This window comes from Haliotis cracherodii, unplaced genomic scaffold (genome assembly GCF_022045235.1).
Source record: "Haliotis cracherodii isolate W230 unplaced genomic scaffold, xgHalCrac1.p SCAF_1, whole genome shotgun sequence".
NCBI classification, from domain to species: Eukaryota; Metazoa; Mollusca; class Gastropoda; order Lepetellida; family Haliotidae; genus Haliotis; species Haliotis cracherodii.
The window spans coordinates 7619784-7636655 of record NW_027266264.1 but is presented as its reverse complement, the minus strand read 5'-3'; the positions used below and the strand labels follow the sequence as shown (position 1 = coordinate 7636655).

Genomic DNA, 16872 nt, shown 5'->3' with positions numbered 1-16872 from the left:
CAAAATAGTCGTCTTGAAACAAACAAATTAAAACCAACTGACATAAAACAGGCAAGAGATTCTTACCAAGAGATTCTTACCAAGAGATTCTTCTTTGTCTCCTGTAACTATGCACTAGTCATATGTAGCTAGAAATATATGCATGATCAAAAACAACTATTCTTGTTAATATGTTTCTGTCTCGTGTAATCTGCCATGCCCATAAAACAAGCTTATACAATATCATCACTCACATTTCTAGATTTAACACAACTTTTCAAACAGTAAACCTATGTCCAAAGAAATATTTATTTTTGTTCTGCAGTCAATCCTTTTATCTTACAAAAGTAAAAAGAGAAAACAATAATTAATACACTGAAGATATATTTTCTTTAAACTTGTTTGTTTGTATGTTTGTGAAATTTCTCTTTCAAGAGCTTTTTAATGTAATAAACCTCAAATCAAGATGGACAACATTTATTTTATTTTTTTAATTTTTCTTCCAGTTTTTTGGCATCATACCAAAAACATCCATTTGACAACAAATTAAATTTTTCTGGTACAAAGATGAAAAAAATACTTAAAATTGAAAGAATGAAATCCAGTATCTGAAAACAAATCAAAACTGCTGAACACTAATATAGTGAAGGCTAGAGATAATGTTTGCTTTTAACACAAGCAATCAGTCCTTTTATGAACATGACTTTACTTATGCCCTGATTGTTCTGAGTGACTGACAAGGTGATTCATATGGTAAAAGCAATGGCAACTGATGTATCTCCTTGTCACACACCACCCAAGTCTTTCTTGTTCACAAAGTCATGTAGACAATGCTTCTCCTTTGAACATTGGTTTGATTCTTTGGATCAGCTGTTGCTAAATTGGTGTACATATGAGTGAGTGAGTTTGGTTTTGCGCTGCTTTTAGCAATATTCCAGCAATATCACGGCGGCGGTGTACATATGACATCCTCTTGACAAGGCCTATACACATTCACTAACTGACCTCCTCAAACTACCGTACCATAGCTACATACATATACTACTCAAAAGAAGTAAAATAACACCTGATTCATTCATATTACTATCATTTATCTGTCATGACATGGTTATCTAGAGTAATATGGTTGAATCTTTTGATTAGTATATATTAAGAAGAATGATGGTAAAGCCATTGCAACCTGTCATTCCTAAGTGAGTTAGAATTTTATAGATAGAAATATTAAGGTGATTTTGACGTCATATATTCCATAAGCTTTTCATAATCATAACACCTCATTGTGTGATTCCGTCTAAATCATTAGCATTGTATGTTTATTATTCACTATCAAATAGTGAAAATATCATCTGGTTATTATGTTTATAATACCAAATGGCTCCTTAACCTTCTTGAGCCTACTACCTATTGGATATCAGTAATAGAGAAGTCAAAACAGCCAAGAAGCAATTTATTAAAATTGTGACATTTGCACGGAAAGGCTAATTTCTTATTAATTTACTTGTTGAAGTGATCAGTGGATATTTCTAGACAGACAAGATACATTATTAAAGGTTTACTTCATCGGGAATGTCATGTCAAAATACCAAATCATTGTCAATTTGATATTCAATCTATCATCTTTAATTCTGATGATAATAGCTGAGACACACAGAGCGAGTGAGGTCGGTTTGACGCCACTTTGAACACTATTACATTATTATAATGGCCTGTTAGTTTAATGTGTTAGGAAATCTTGAATGGTGCAGGGGTCAGACCACTTTGGTGAAACCCATGAGAATGATTATGGTACTGACAAACCAAGAAACATAATTGGGATGAACCGGGATTCGAACCCAGAATCAGGATTTTGGCATGCCAAAGGGATGCAACTCTGCACAGGAAATTGTAGCACCTTAGACGACTGGGCCACAGACGGATGTCAATACACTGCTCATATTTATAGCAAATGGTTTTTAATATGTAGTGAATAAAACGGTTTTCCAAAACATAGCCAGTGACTCAAGCCCTGTTGAGATGACAGCAAGAATTGAAATATTTCTATCTAAAAAAATTCAGGCATGAATAGTTTATAATAATAAAATTATTCTCTTAAACAGTGTGTTTTAAGTATATGTTTTTACATTCTGGAGCAACGAGATAAGCAGTATTATGAAGTCGATATTCTGATGTTTCAAACAGCAGCTTATTTAAAGAATTTGGGCAGGAAAGAGCTTTGTGTATTGGATCAGCATCTCAAGTTGAATCTCCATTTTGTTAAATAGCATCCTTTAAAAGGTCTAAAATACACATTCACTATAGATATTTCCCTTTTACTTCTCAAAGAATCCAAAACATATACTTTACATTCGAAATGTGTGTACAAAATAGCCCGGACATTCCAGCATATAATCTGACATTCATTTCATAAACTATTGTCAAGTGAACCATATGCCCTTAATATTTACAGTTCTACGGTATAACGTAATGCTCAACTACAAGGTACAAAATATTTCAACTGAGAAATAATTGCAGCTATTATACTCACAATAACACAGTTACATGCGTGTTAAAAAGAATAACATATACATTTCAGATAATAAAAGCAATTACTCAAAACCTTTATCTTTTAAGTCTTTTAAAAATTTCTGTCAATGCATACATGGGAAGTAAATGTCAGAAACCTTTGACATCAGAGCCCTGTCGAGGAGATGTTTTGTGCCATCAAAGATTCAGATTTCCGGTTCTGAATTGTCGGCATAGTTCCATGCCCAACTAGGGACAATCAGTTCAAGCACAAATTTCATTTTAAAGTGAGTGAGTGAGGTTTTACGCCGCTTTTACCAATATACCAGCAATATTACAGGGGGGGAAGGTGGCCACCACAAATGGGCTTCACACATTGTACCCATGTCGGGAATCAAAATGGAACCCGGGTCTTCGGCGTGACAAGCAAACACTTTAACCACTAGGCTACCCAACCGCCCCTAAAAATTGTGAAGTGGGACTGATAGATTTATGAAACAACAACATGTTAATACACTGTTAATAATGCATGCCTTGTAAAATCTGGACTATCTGGTGTTCCACAGTAAAGGTAATACCCCCAGGAGAGCTACAGTAAATATTTCCTTTTGTTGTGTTTATGTTTTGTTTAAGACTGCACTCAGCAATATTCCAGCTGTATGGTGGCAGTATGTAAATAATCAAGGGATTGACATCATGAGCATCGTCTACGCAACTGGGATACAGTGACATGCATCCACCAAGTCATTGAGCCTGACCTCCTGATCATGCCTGTCACCTCTTACAAGCATTGGTTGCTGAAGACCAATTCTAACCTGTTCCTTCATGGGTAGTTAATATTTCTCTCGATTATGATGAGTTGTAAAGACAGTACACCAATAAATGTGTTACCCTATTCCATTCTTTGTAACTATGCTACAGTTTTATAGGTCATAACATACCAGCATATGGTCCAGGATTACACCTTCTAGTTTATCATAACATCAATAATGTCTTATGTAATAGTGTAAACCACATTTTTACAGAATGCATGAATGCATGCAGCAAGTGCAACTGTTATGTTCACCTCATGAGAACAATTAGCACAGCTGATAATGTACTAGTATCCCTACAACAATCTTATGAAACATGATTCTGTGCATATTTGCTTAATTCAAAAGTGAATCATGAGTGTTATGTGATAAATGAAGTTCTTCCCTCAGAATCTAATACATTACACATACCAAGCATATTGATCAGATAAAGTAAATAGGTTTGATGTAGTCTTGCCAGCACCTTTTTATTTTCATCATGGAAGACTGTTTGAGTTTCATTATATATATGTATGTAGCAGGCACAACGGCAGATGATAAAGTCCTTAATGATTCATACTGTGGTGTTGATGGTCCTCAGTGATTAAATACTGCTGGGGTTGATGTCCTCAATGATTAATACAGATGGGTTGATGGTCATCAATGATTGATACTGCTGGGGTTGATGGTCCTCAATGATTGATACTGCTGGGGTTTGATGGTCCTCAGTGATTAATACTGTGGGATTGATGGTCCTCAGTGATTAATACTGCTGGGGGTTGATGGTCCTCAGTGATTGATACTTCTGGGGTTTGATGGTCCTCAGTGATTGATATTGCTGGGGTTTGATGGTCCTCAGTGATTAATACTGTGGGATTGATGGTCCTCAGTGATTAATACTGCTGGGGGTTGATGGTCCTCAGTGATTGATGCTTCTGGGGTTTGATGGTCCTCAGTGATTGATATTGCTGGGGTTGATGGTCCTCAGTGATTAATACTGTGGGATTGATGGTCCTCAGTGATTAATACTGCTGGGGGTTGATGGTCCTCAGTGATTGATACTGCTGGGGTTTGATGGTCTTCAGTGGTTAATACTGCTGGGGTTTGATGGGTCTCAGTGATTAATACTGCTGGGGTTGATGGTTTTCAGTGATTGATACTGTGGGGGCTGATGGTCCTCAATGATCAGTACTGTGGGATTGATGGTCCTCAGTGATTAATACTGCTGGGGTTAGATGATCCTCAGTGATTAATACTGCTGGGGTTTGATGGTCCTCAGTGATTAATCCTGTGGGGTTGATGGTCCTCAATGATTAATGCTGCTGGGGTTTGATGGTCCTCAGTGATTAATCCTGTGCGGTTGATGGTCCTCAATGATTAATGCTGCTGGGGTTTGATGGTCCTCAGTGATTAATACTGCTGGGGTTTGATGGTCCTCAATGATTAATGCTGCTGGGTTGATGGTCCCTAATGATTAATACTGCTGGGGTTTGATGGTCCTCAATGATTAATACTGTGGGGTTGATGGTCCTCAATGATGAATACTGTGGGGTTGATGGTCCCTAATGATTAATACTGCTGGGGTTGATGGTCCTCAGCGATTAAGAACTGTTTATGAATAATGCATACATATTATTGATCTACCATTTCCAGCATTGACAAAATCCTGATTTAAAGACAAGTGACAATCCTTAGAATTGTTTTCAAAGTATTCCAAGGCTTGGTACAACCAGTTATACACCTGGGTAAACAATATCTACTGTATCATGTTTGCCTGATTTGTCGTCAATGATCTCTTGGTAGAGAAAATAACAGAAACACACTCTGTCATCTTTCACTACTCAAGCCCATCAAAGATATTCATAAAATATTCAAAACCTAGTATTCATGGAAAAAGTCATGCCATCACACCACCTCAATGGCGAGACAAGGATGCTTGTTTTTATTAAGTCCTAGTTAGTAGTTTAATACTTAATGTTGCCAGTATTGTTTGACTGGAGACACTTTGCAAATGTAACTGTATGACACATGAACTGAATGCCATTGCCTTACACTGGAGAAAACTGAACATACTGGGAGTGAAATATTGATGGCAAGGCGAGAGAATAACCAGAGCTGTGAGATGTGCTGGCTGATTCGTGACTACAGCTTTGTGATCCTTTGCTGAAGCATGCTAAGATAATAGTTTACATTCACATTCAATGTTGTCCTTACCTGATGAAGCATGCTGTACACCATACCTTTATTGCTTCAGGCGTTATAAGGGGATTAGCCCTGGTGAGATAACAATAGTAAAAATTCTATCATGAATAGTTGTTTGTTCTTATAGCCATAGATGATGGTAAATCTCTCATATGTGATGTGGACAGACGGTTCTTATAGTTACTGGTCATTAAATAAAGGGCGATGGTTCATTCATGACAACAAATTATGAGATAAACCCCCAAAACATTTTCTTGGGCTAGTAATGTAGTCAGTTATGATGAAATGCACACGTTACATTAACAACAATCCAAATTGTGTATTTATGAAAGTTTAATCTATCACAAGCCTTACTCCACTAATTCACATTTGTCTACCCTTCTATGTTAAAGGATTGCCCCTTACATTCCATTCGACAAGACAGAAGTGTTGCACTTTCAGCTGTCAAGTTTAAGAATATCTGGAGTACAAAACACGTAAGATTGGTACATGGGGTCAATTGAAATGTGGAAAAATTATTAGATGCTTGGGAGCTTTAAGTATGAGACAATGAATGTTGAAGGCATCATGTCTTTTTTGTGTGTTTACAGCACTTCTCATACATATGCATGCTTCTATATCATTTGTCTACAAAAACTGAAATTATAATAAATATGTTTTATTTTATAACTTAAAATTGATTAAAAATAAAAATGTCAGATTTAATGATATTTTTAAAAATTCACATCAATTTTCACAGGTATAATATTCTAAGAAGATCATATCAAATACAAAACAAGTCTTCAAGTTAAAGGTTTAATTATTTTTAACTTTGAACAAATAGGGAAACCTACACAGAAATGCCGTCATGATTACACATATAATGGTAAATGTATCTCGGACCATTATCTTCATCTCATCTCTCCCTATCCTTCACATTGTGGTAACCACATTTGGTAAAACTTCAGGCAGTGCCAATAAATGCTAATTGGTATTTGATAAAGGCATGAAGTTCCTTGTAGTGCACATTTAGGAGTAAAAGATAAATATAGTTCAAAATGGCCTTGGCACCTCGCTAAGAAGATAGAGCATAGCATGAAGCTGGCACTTATGGCCCAATATACCGACTATAACTGTGAACTAAACATGGTGAAAGACTTTGAATAATTCAACTTTCACAGAACAGGTGATGAAAAAATAAAGGGGCTTTGAAAAATGAAACCCAGAAACAAATGTGGGTTATATTGTTGTATGATTTTTGTTGAGTTTGTATTGGCCATCAGCATATTATGTTGAGCACTGCTGCTAATCTGTGTTAAATAAGCTGTAAAGAGAATTTCACGCATTTCATAGATTATCTACCATATATCAATCTTCAGAGATTAAGAGAGTATTCATTAACAGAGAACCAATAGTTTCACAGCATTGTAGCTCACCTGGACATGTAGTCAATGGTTTGAAGGTCAACAATGACAATTACTTTACAAAAGTTGTTTCCACCATTTCCACTCACTGACTTCCACTGAGGAATAAAATCTCACATAATGAATGCTGCGTTTGTTTCAATATTCCAGCTATATGATGACAGTCTGTAAATAATCAAGGCTATACCAGACAATCCAGTGATTGATAACATGAGCAACGATCTACCCAATTGGGATATGATGACATGAATCAACCAAGTCAGCGAGTCTGACCACCTGATTCTGTTAGTCTCCTCTTACAACAAGCATATAGTCGCATTTTAAGGCAAGCATGCGTTGCTGGAGACCTATTTTACGCTGGATCGTCACGGGTTGACACATATTGTAATTGTAATACTTTTTGTATGATGTATGTTTGATCAACTTAGTCTTTTGAATCTCATATCAAGTTAAAAATGAGGAAAACCAGTAATTAAAAATATCAGCTGAATGATAAGGATTATCCCTTGATAACAAACAGTTGCCTTTTTGGGCAAGCATGGGTTGCTGAAGACCTATTCTACCCCGGATAGGGTCCAATGAATGATGTCCTCAGGAGGAGAAACATACACGCATAGGTCTGTCAGCCTGGCTAGAGAAGAAGATGTTGTGCCAGACAAATATAAACACTTGACTGATGCCAAACAGGCCATGTGACATAGGCTCACTTGACTTCACTGGTGTTCTTTGAGTGCACTGCATTCTTCAATCTTCAATCAGGACAGATGTATTGTCTCCTAATTCAGTAGATGGGTACAATTTGAGTTTCCAACACAAAAAATCCCATACTGTAAAGATAACATGCACCTAATAATACATGTACATAAAACAGGGCTGGGCTGGGACGAGTCCAAATTACTACCTGGGTACCCTCCCCTCTGTTACCTGACCCTACCCAGGTACCCACTGTAGGTCTCAAGAGATACGATATGTCAGATTGGGAATTTGTTTACCACAGCACTTGCAAAACATATTTAGATACATGTATTAAATGATCTGGTCAAGCATACACTGAAGTTGACTTAAGTAATATGTTTATTCAACCATATGAAAAAAGCCAGAAGGAATGGTGCATAGTCAGAAAGTGTGTGCAGAGTTGCGTCCCTTGGGCAGGCCAGAAAGCTATGATTGTGGGTTCGAATCCCCGTTCGCCCCTATTATGTTTCTAGGTTTGTCAGCACCATACCCGTGCTCGTGGGTTTCACCGAAGTGGTAAACGTCTGAGACCTGCATCACTTGGGCCTTTCCTCCCACATTAAGCTGACACGCCACGACATAACTGGAATATTGTTAAAAGCGGGTAAAACCCAACTCACTCACTCCAATGATCAGTCCACAGGATGACTCCCAATGATCACTCCACAGGATGACTCCCAATGATCACTCCACAGGATCAGTCCACAGGATGACTCCCAATGATCACTCCACAGGGTCAGTCCACAGGATGACACCCAATGATCAGTCCACAGGACGACTCCCAAAGATAACTCCACAGGGTAACCTTCTCCCAATTATCATAAACAACGGGAGATGCCTAAAGACCAGTCCACGGGATAACTCCAAAGGATCAGCCAACAGGATGACTTCCAATTATCTCTACACATGACAACTGTCTCCCAGTAATGAGAAAGTAATACCACCCACACTCAAGCTGATAGTCAGACACATGACACGAATCATAAAACAACGTTAAATATTTAACATAAACACACTGTCATTTGGTTTTGTGCAAAAACAAGAAAGAACTCAAAGGACAATGATTCCCTATTTATAAAATCTTCTATTATATACCGTTGCAACATATAACAATACTGTGCCAAAACCTGTACTGAGAGAAAAAAATCCAAATAAAATTAATACCACCATCATTGTTTCAAAAGGTATTAAAATGTAAAATATATAATCAGGAATCTGTTTTCAAAAGCATTTTATACTCATATACACTAATAAAAAAACTCTCATGAATTTCCATGTGCTTTAGTTGACAATGACAGCATGTGACATTGATGGTATACATTGACTAACTTAGCTGATATATGGGCTGTATGTTAGGGAAACAGCTTTTCCCAGTCATTAATTGAGAAATAATTACAACACTATTTCGAAGATCCAAAATTAACAAAGAAACCGACCAATGAAATCTGAATGAATGTTTAACCATGATACTGCTTCCCATCCCTCTATGTGGGATGTTATAGTAGTTTATAAATTGAAGTGAAAATACAAAACATCAACAATAGAGAATAATCAGTCTTGACTATCCTCCAAAACAGATTCCTTTGTGTGTAAAGGCAACATAGGGGTGAAAATTTTATGAATAGATCACTGAATATCAGTGATGACACCACATGTTTGTCCAAGCCTAAGCAGGCCCCGCTCTACCAGTAGCACCCGCCACACACACAATTTATGTGAACCCATTTTTTCCACAAAATATTCCTTGAGGACCCCCCTTATGAGCCTGTAATCATTCTGATTTGGCATCAAATAAGTTAAGGTTACTAGTAAAGAAAAGAGTTGTTAAAACCAAAATGAAAACAAAGTCTCAAGGGCACATGACAATTCCTCTGAAGTTTCCCAAGTGAGTAGAATGTATTTTGAAAATCAGTGCACCTAATTCAATACCAGGACAGCTCAAATCAAGGATCAAACACAGTTTCTGACATTTTGATTTTCAAGAGGCTTATTTGAAGCTACATGCCACAGGTTCAATCTCAAAGGAGCCCCTGGCCTGTTTTAAAGGTTGGTTTGTTTACACTGACTTGAAAGTATCTAGAGCAATGCTGTCACTACTTCAGTGTTCTTTCACGGAGTATTTCTGAGTCTTGGTTGGAAGTCACATGACCAACATTCAATCCCAGGCCGGGTTAACATGAGGATTACCCTTGCACAAGATTTGGAAACAGTTTAAGTAGTGTGTTAGTAGACCAATGACATATCTGTGTATTAACTTATCAATCAAGATTTCTTGTTTGTTTGTTGTTTGCTACACTCAGCAATGTTCCAGCTATATGATGGCGGTCTGTAAATAATCAAGACAAGACCAGACAATCCAGTGATTGATAACATGAGCACCAATCTACCCAATTGGGATACGATGACATGAATCAACCAAGTCAGCGAGCCTGACCACCTGATTCTGTTAGTCGCCTCTTACAACAAGCAAAGTCGCTTTTTACGGCAAGCATGGGTTACTGAAGATCTATTCTACCCCGAATCTTCTGATAATGGACAATTGATATACATGATCAGGTTCACTCTACTGATCAAGATGAGCTCAAGTGAATTGGTAAGATCTTCGAAATTACAGATTCACATTGCAGTGAATGAGTATGGTTTAACGCCACTTTTCAGGAATATCACAGAGACACCAGAAGTGGGCTTCACATATTGTACCCATATGGGGAATCAAACCCAGGTCTTTGGGATGATGAGTGGACACTTTAACCACAAAGCAACCCCCCACCCCCTCACCCCTCCCCTGATTTACTTTATAAGATTGACAGCAGGCAAATTGATTTTTCCTTGTGAATCTGTTTGAATCTATCTGAAATATAGGATGAAAATAGATGTTGATATGCCTTCTTTGAGCAAGTCCACTTCCTGTTAACGACAGAACATCTGAAATACCAACTAAAGCTGAATTAAACATTGTGTTGCTTGCAAACAGAAGCAAAACACACTCATTAATTCAGGTTTGCTTCCTTTTCCATTCTCCATTGTCTCAGGCCCTCATTCCCAACTAAAGCCTGGGCATTAGTTTCCTAATCCATGAAACAAACAGTCAAACAACCAAAAAATAAACACAGCCATGTTTGTACTGCCTCTTCTTAATTCTAGATAACATGTTAACCATACAGTCCACTCCTAGTATAACAAACTCCAACGGGTTCTTAACATCAGTTCATTGACTGTAATTTGTTATTCCCAACTAAAACATTACTCATCATTTCTTGGTGATCAGATATGCCATAAATGATATTTGCAGTGTTATACCATGATTTTTTTATGTACAGAACTGGTCAACAACATAATATTGATTAGTGAGAAAGTGAACTTTGTTTAATATCCCAGCTACCAATGTATAAGACTGATATATATATATAGAGAGAGAGAGATGCTTGTGAATAATCGCATCTTGGTGAGGCAGAAAAGTGATCGAAAACATGAGCAAAACTCCTACATAATGGGGTATATGACACACAATCAGCCCAACATTCACATTCAGTACTGGCCAAGACTTCTCAATTACAGAGCTGCATCCCTTAGGAACACCCGAACCCCATGATTGTGGTTTCAATTATGTTTCTAGGTTTGTCAACACCATACCTGGGCTCAACGGTTTCACAAAGGATCACTTCAGGATTTCCTCCCACAGTAAGCTGACATACTGTGATATAAGTGGAAAACTGTACAAAGCAGCTATGAAACCAACTCACTCACTCACTCACTCATTCACTCACTCCTCACTCACTCACTCACTCCTCACTCACTCACTCCTCACTAACTCACTCACTCACTCACTCACAGACAGTGTTGATGCATCATATGACTACCAGTATTAAAGGCCAACTCAACTTAGATTAATATGAATTTCTCTTTTACAAGATTCCTGCTATGGCTGGAATATATTAATTAACAACATCATGTTTAAACATTCATCTTTCACACATATTCCAAACATGTTTCATTCAGAGAAGGTATATCTGGTATACAAGAAAATCAGGCATTAAACATTTCTTGGACAAAGAAATGTCAAGTTGAACAGTATTCTGAAAATGTTACCGAGAGACATTCTTGCCGCATGAAACACAAGATGGAAGTACCTAGACAACATACTCATACAGAGCCTTGTACACCTTCCTCAACATTCTCCTGTAATCTCCTCTCAAGCTACAACCGTTCTCCACCCACCTGCCAAAATCCTGACAAATTCTCTTAACAATCTGCTGGACACCTTCCTCCATCTCAGTTTCTTCCCCACGTGTTGTTGATTGACATAAAAATGCGTAAATAATTGACAGAAATCCATGTTGCACCCCCGGGTCTGGTCCCTAAGCAGGTTAATCTTTGTATACCATCGTGTAAAATTCCCAGTAGTTTAAACAGAAGATGTTACCACCACAGCAAACAATGCTGACTTGTAGGGCAGTCGGTACACCGTTGGTTCACTACGCCATCATCTGCCCACATTCACGGTGAACATACTTCTCAGTCCAATGATACAAACATTCACCGGCAAGAATTCTTAAGTCAACACCAATACATGCATGACTTAAAACCAATTTTACTTACATGTGTATTAAGTTTTCAAAGACCTACTGATGAAAGGAATATTCTATTCCATAAGGATTAGTGTAGCGTAAGATCTTTCAGTATTGGCAAATGTCATTTAGTGCCCATATAACCAAGTTTAATATCCACAGGAAACTAGTGTGAAAAACAATCAGAGTTGCCATTACATAACATTTTTAGAACAAACACACAAACTGCTGCATGTAGATATCATGCTTTATTAAGCTTGTAGTATTTCTAATGGGATATAAATATCATATTATGTCTCTCAGGGAAGTTGATTGGTATCTGGTGATGAGTTGCATCTTTATACGTGAGCGTTGTTCATGGGGATGAAGATGGGTTTAGATTCTATCACATGCAATATGTTTCCCAGAGACTATGTTTGAGTGACACGTGGATCAGTCCGAGCATATATACCATTGGGAGATGCTGCACACGATGTTGGCTGGAAATGTGTACAAGTTTTCTATAAGATGATGTTTGTTTGCTTGTTGATTAACAAGGCACTTAGCTATATTCTAACTATAAGATGGTGGTGTGAAAATCGAGTCTGGACCAGAAAATGTACTAATATATATTATAAGCTGGGTACAATGAGATGCTATCAGCAAAGTTACTCGGAGTCTGAGCACATTAGTTGCCACTTAGTTGCCACTTCTTAATCGCATCTTCATAAGGGGGCTATATTACAGCAGCAAAGTAAGCCTGAACCAGACTTGCCTTTGCATGTGTTTGTGACGTGTGCCACTGGTGATGCAGGATGTGCTCACTTTTTCATGAACACCTCGTATCATCGCTACTTGATAGTGATTCTCAATACATGCTCATGATATAATTGGAAACATACAATGGACTCAGCTTTCTAGACACTTTTAATGATTATGGAAATGTTTTTTGTTGCTTTTATTGATGGCAGCAGCAATGATCCTCACCATTGGAGCAATGACTCCCAATCAGCCAAATTAGACATTGTAATGACCTAATCCCCAATGTTGTGGTACTAGACTGATTCTGCCCTGAAATACCCAAAGGTAGAGTTAAGAAGTGAAAGGCACTTTCAATAATGACTTTCTGTAATGTCTATAATGACATTAAAGGTACATTCCACCAGCCTAATCAAGACAAATCCAGTCCTTGGTTGTCTAAGCATACACAACAAGTCCAATGACACAATCAGCCATAGTCCTCCTTGGTTAGACTTACACAAGTCTTTAAAACACTAATTATTAGTTTAAATCATAAGTTGTAGATTATGTTAATAATAAAAACAGTTGTCCCTTTAACAGACTGATGTGTTGTACACATATCTAGACTTGCCTATTAATGGATAGAATTAACCTATTAATGTAGGTTTGAATCCTGGTTTTCCCAGATTATGTTTCTAGGTTTGTCAGCACCATACCATATCATGCATTTCACCATGTTGATAAACATCTGAGACCTGCATCACTTCAGGCGTTCCTCCAACATTAAACTGCCATGCTATAACTGGAATACTTTTCAAAGCGGAACTAACCCCATCTCACTCACTATCTATAGCAGGCAAATACCCACCCTATCCCTATTTCAGATTTCTCTTACAACTAACACATCTACTTATGTAGATCACTTTGATTTTTTTTGCAAGTCTCAGCTTATCCTAGGCTATTAATATCTCTAAATCTCTGACAATTGACAGTCTTGTCTTCTGTATAAAGGTTCTGTCAATTTTAAGTAAATTTAGAACAAACTGGTTATCTTGCCAGACAGTCAGCATAGATATATACCTCCCATAGGATCTAATCTTTACGCTAAGCTTGTTTTATAGAAGAAGGAATAGAAATTATGTTCGTTTAAAAATAACCTCAAGCTGAAAAGCACTAATGGCCCAGAGGGATTTCAGAACGCCAACTTTAAATGTATGATGAATTTCATTCAAAGTCATATATTTTTAAATCACGCCACTCTGGACCTGTTGTCTGCTTAATCTTTCTCCCTCTCATCCCCCACTTGTCTTCATCTTTTTGGTGAAGCCCATTTCTGATGTCCCCGCCGTGATATTGCTGGAATATTGCTTAAAGCGGCGTAAAACCAAACACACTCACTCACTCATCTTTTTGGTAAAGGCTGAGGGTTAAGATTGCTATCAGTTTCTGATGATTTATTATTACATTAGATTTATTAAATACATTATTTATTAGATACATTTGCTATGTTTTTATGCATCTCAAAAAGCATATGAGCACAGGCCTGTATGTAACTGTATCATGATTAGACGAGCCAATGGTTGATGACGTGATGAAACACAATCAGTTGTTTTTTCCTCGTCTATCTATGCTTGATACTCTTCTTAAACAGGCCTCTGATGCTAACTGTAATTGCTTCTTTACACAATCACATATCAAACAGGGGAATCACCCTTAACTGGGTCACCCGCCATGTGTTCTACCACAAAGAAGGTATCAAGAAGGTTAAACACTCATATCAGTTGCTAAATATAAAAATAACAAAAAAACGTTTTTATAATTAAAACAAATTTCATATCAGTTGCTAAATATATAAGTAACAAAAAACATAACCATAAAAAGTCTCTAATAAAAGCTAATCTAATTTGGTTGTTTATCAGACATTGTATCAATGATGAGCATCATTGCTGATGCTGCAATAAAAGTAACAAAAAACATTATAATAATCAAAACAAATTTCATATCAGTTGCTAAATATATAAGTAACACAAACATTTCCATAACCATAAAAGTCTCTACTAAAAGCTAATATAATTTGGTTGATTGTCAGTCATTGTAATAATGATGAGCATCATTTATGATGCTGCAATAAAAGTACCCAAAATTTTTCAATAATCAAAAGAAAGTTCTTCTAAAGTTAGAGTCAATTGTATGATTCCGACTTCATAAGTATGTGTAAAGGAAACATACTTATGTTTGTGAAAAGGTGAGGTGATTTGAAATTGGGTTTAACGTCACGTCCAAGATTATTGCACTGATAAAGCTACGTGCATGTACGTGTGTATGTTTGTGTGGCTGCTTGTACTAGTCCGGACTGATGCCGATTTATAGTGCTAGCTCACTGAGATACCATGCCGCAGTCTAACATGAATACCCCACTCAGACACAGTATACTGACTCCCAGCCGACCAGTCCTTGTTTTAGCCCCTTAATGCCGAGCGCCAGACAGGGTAACAACAAGAACCATCTTTTATCTTTTTTTGGTATGACGCAGCCAGGGATCAAACCCCAGACCTTACCGCTCTCCGGGCGGACGCTCTACCACAAGACCACGGAGGCGGTCTGTGAAAAGGTGAACATATCCTGCCCCACCGCATCTTCCTGAGGTAATGAGCATCCACTCGCCTTTTTATCAAAGTCTTGTTTCCATCCTTGCCACATCAAGCCCACTTTCCTGTGATGAATATGATTGGATTATCGCACATATCGATTGTCCAATCAGAGAACATATCACAAAGTCAACATCCATGACTGGTTCACCTTCGCATGAAAGTCAGTTACCGCTGCCGGTCTTTGTTGACACATCTTTTTCATCTTTTAAACCTCCCTAATGATTGCCTGTTTTTGTGTAGGGATGAAATTGACAATGTTTTTGTTATCTGATCCACTAGGTCATCGCCTATGGTAGTCGCCATCTTTGTGAAGTTATACGAGATAAGAGCAGCTATCTAATTGGATATCGCATTTAGAATACAAGGGACACAACTCGTGTTCTATGCAAGGTGGCGCCAGGGTTGAGCCAAGAAAGTGGCCTTGATGCGGCAAAGGTAGAAACAAGGCTTTTGATATAGGTTAGATCTTTTCCATGGTGGTCTATGTATCTGATCAGTGAGTGAGTTAAAATCTAACATTGCATCAGCCTTATTTCAGCCATATAGCGACGAGGTCTATCTAATGAAGGGCAACAGGTGATAATGAGTAAGGTAGAAACTGGAATGAGTTGAACACTGTATTATTAGCAAAGTCAGGAAATTCATAGCTCCATATCATAGTGGACTGTAAATTATCATGTCCAGACCACACAAATGTAGCAGTAACAGCCTCTAAGGTACAATGACACACACACAGCCATATCATGCACACATTGTTCCCACAGAGGGTATAGGAGACCTATTCTGACCCACATCCAATATATCAACTACCCCAATGGGGCCCAACACTATACAATGCACTTATACATAATTTGCTATAGCGATGTGAACTTATCACTTTGAGACCAAGCCAGTGCATCTCTAGTTGTGTGAGTGTTGTGTTTCGTGCTGACTTCGACAGTATTTCAGCTATATTACAGCATGTCTGTTATATGTCCGAAGAAAGCCTAAAGGACGACAATAATAGATAGTTACAAGGGAAGTACTGTCCAGACAGACAATCGATCATTATCAGGACAAATTTGGAATTCAAATTTGCAACCAGCACATCCTGGCATAACTAAGGGACGCAACTGCATAACAAGTTTCCACTGGGCCACCTTGGAGATACATGCCTGTCATGATAGTTGATATACATATTAAACACTGATTGTATATTAAACATACATAACAATACTGTTTCTTTGATATTACATCACAAAGCTTCACAAATACAAACCAAAACTAATGAATAACAATTTCTTTTCATGCTTACTATAAACAAAACATTTTTTTCATTTAC

The 16872-nt window shown here is 37.5% G+C and overlaps 1 protein-coding gene across 5 annotated transcripts in view; it reads right to left on the bottom strand.

The window, feature by feature from the left end:
- The window catches only part of LOC139471922 (neurotrimin-like), a 342678-nt gene that overhangs the window by 160934 nt on the left and 164872 nt on the right, over positions 1-16872 (bottom strand). The window lies entirely within an intron of this gene.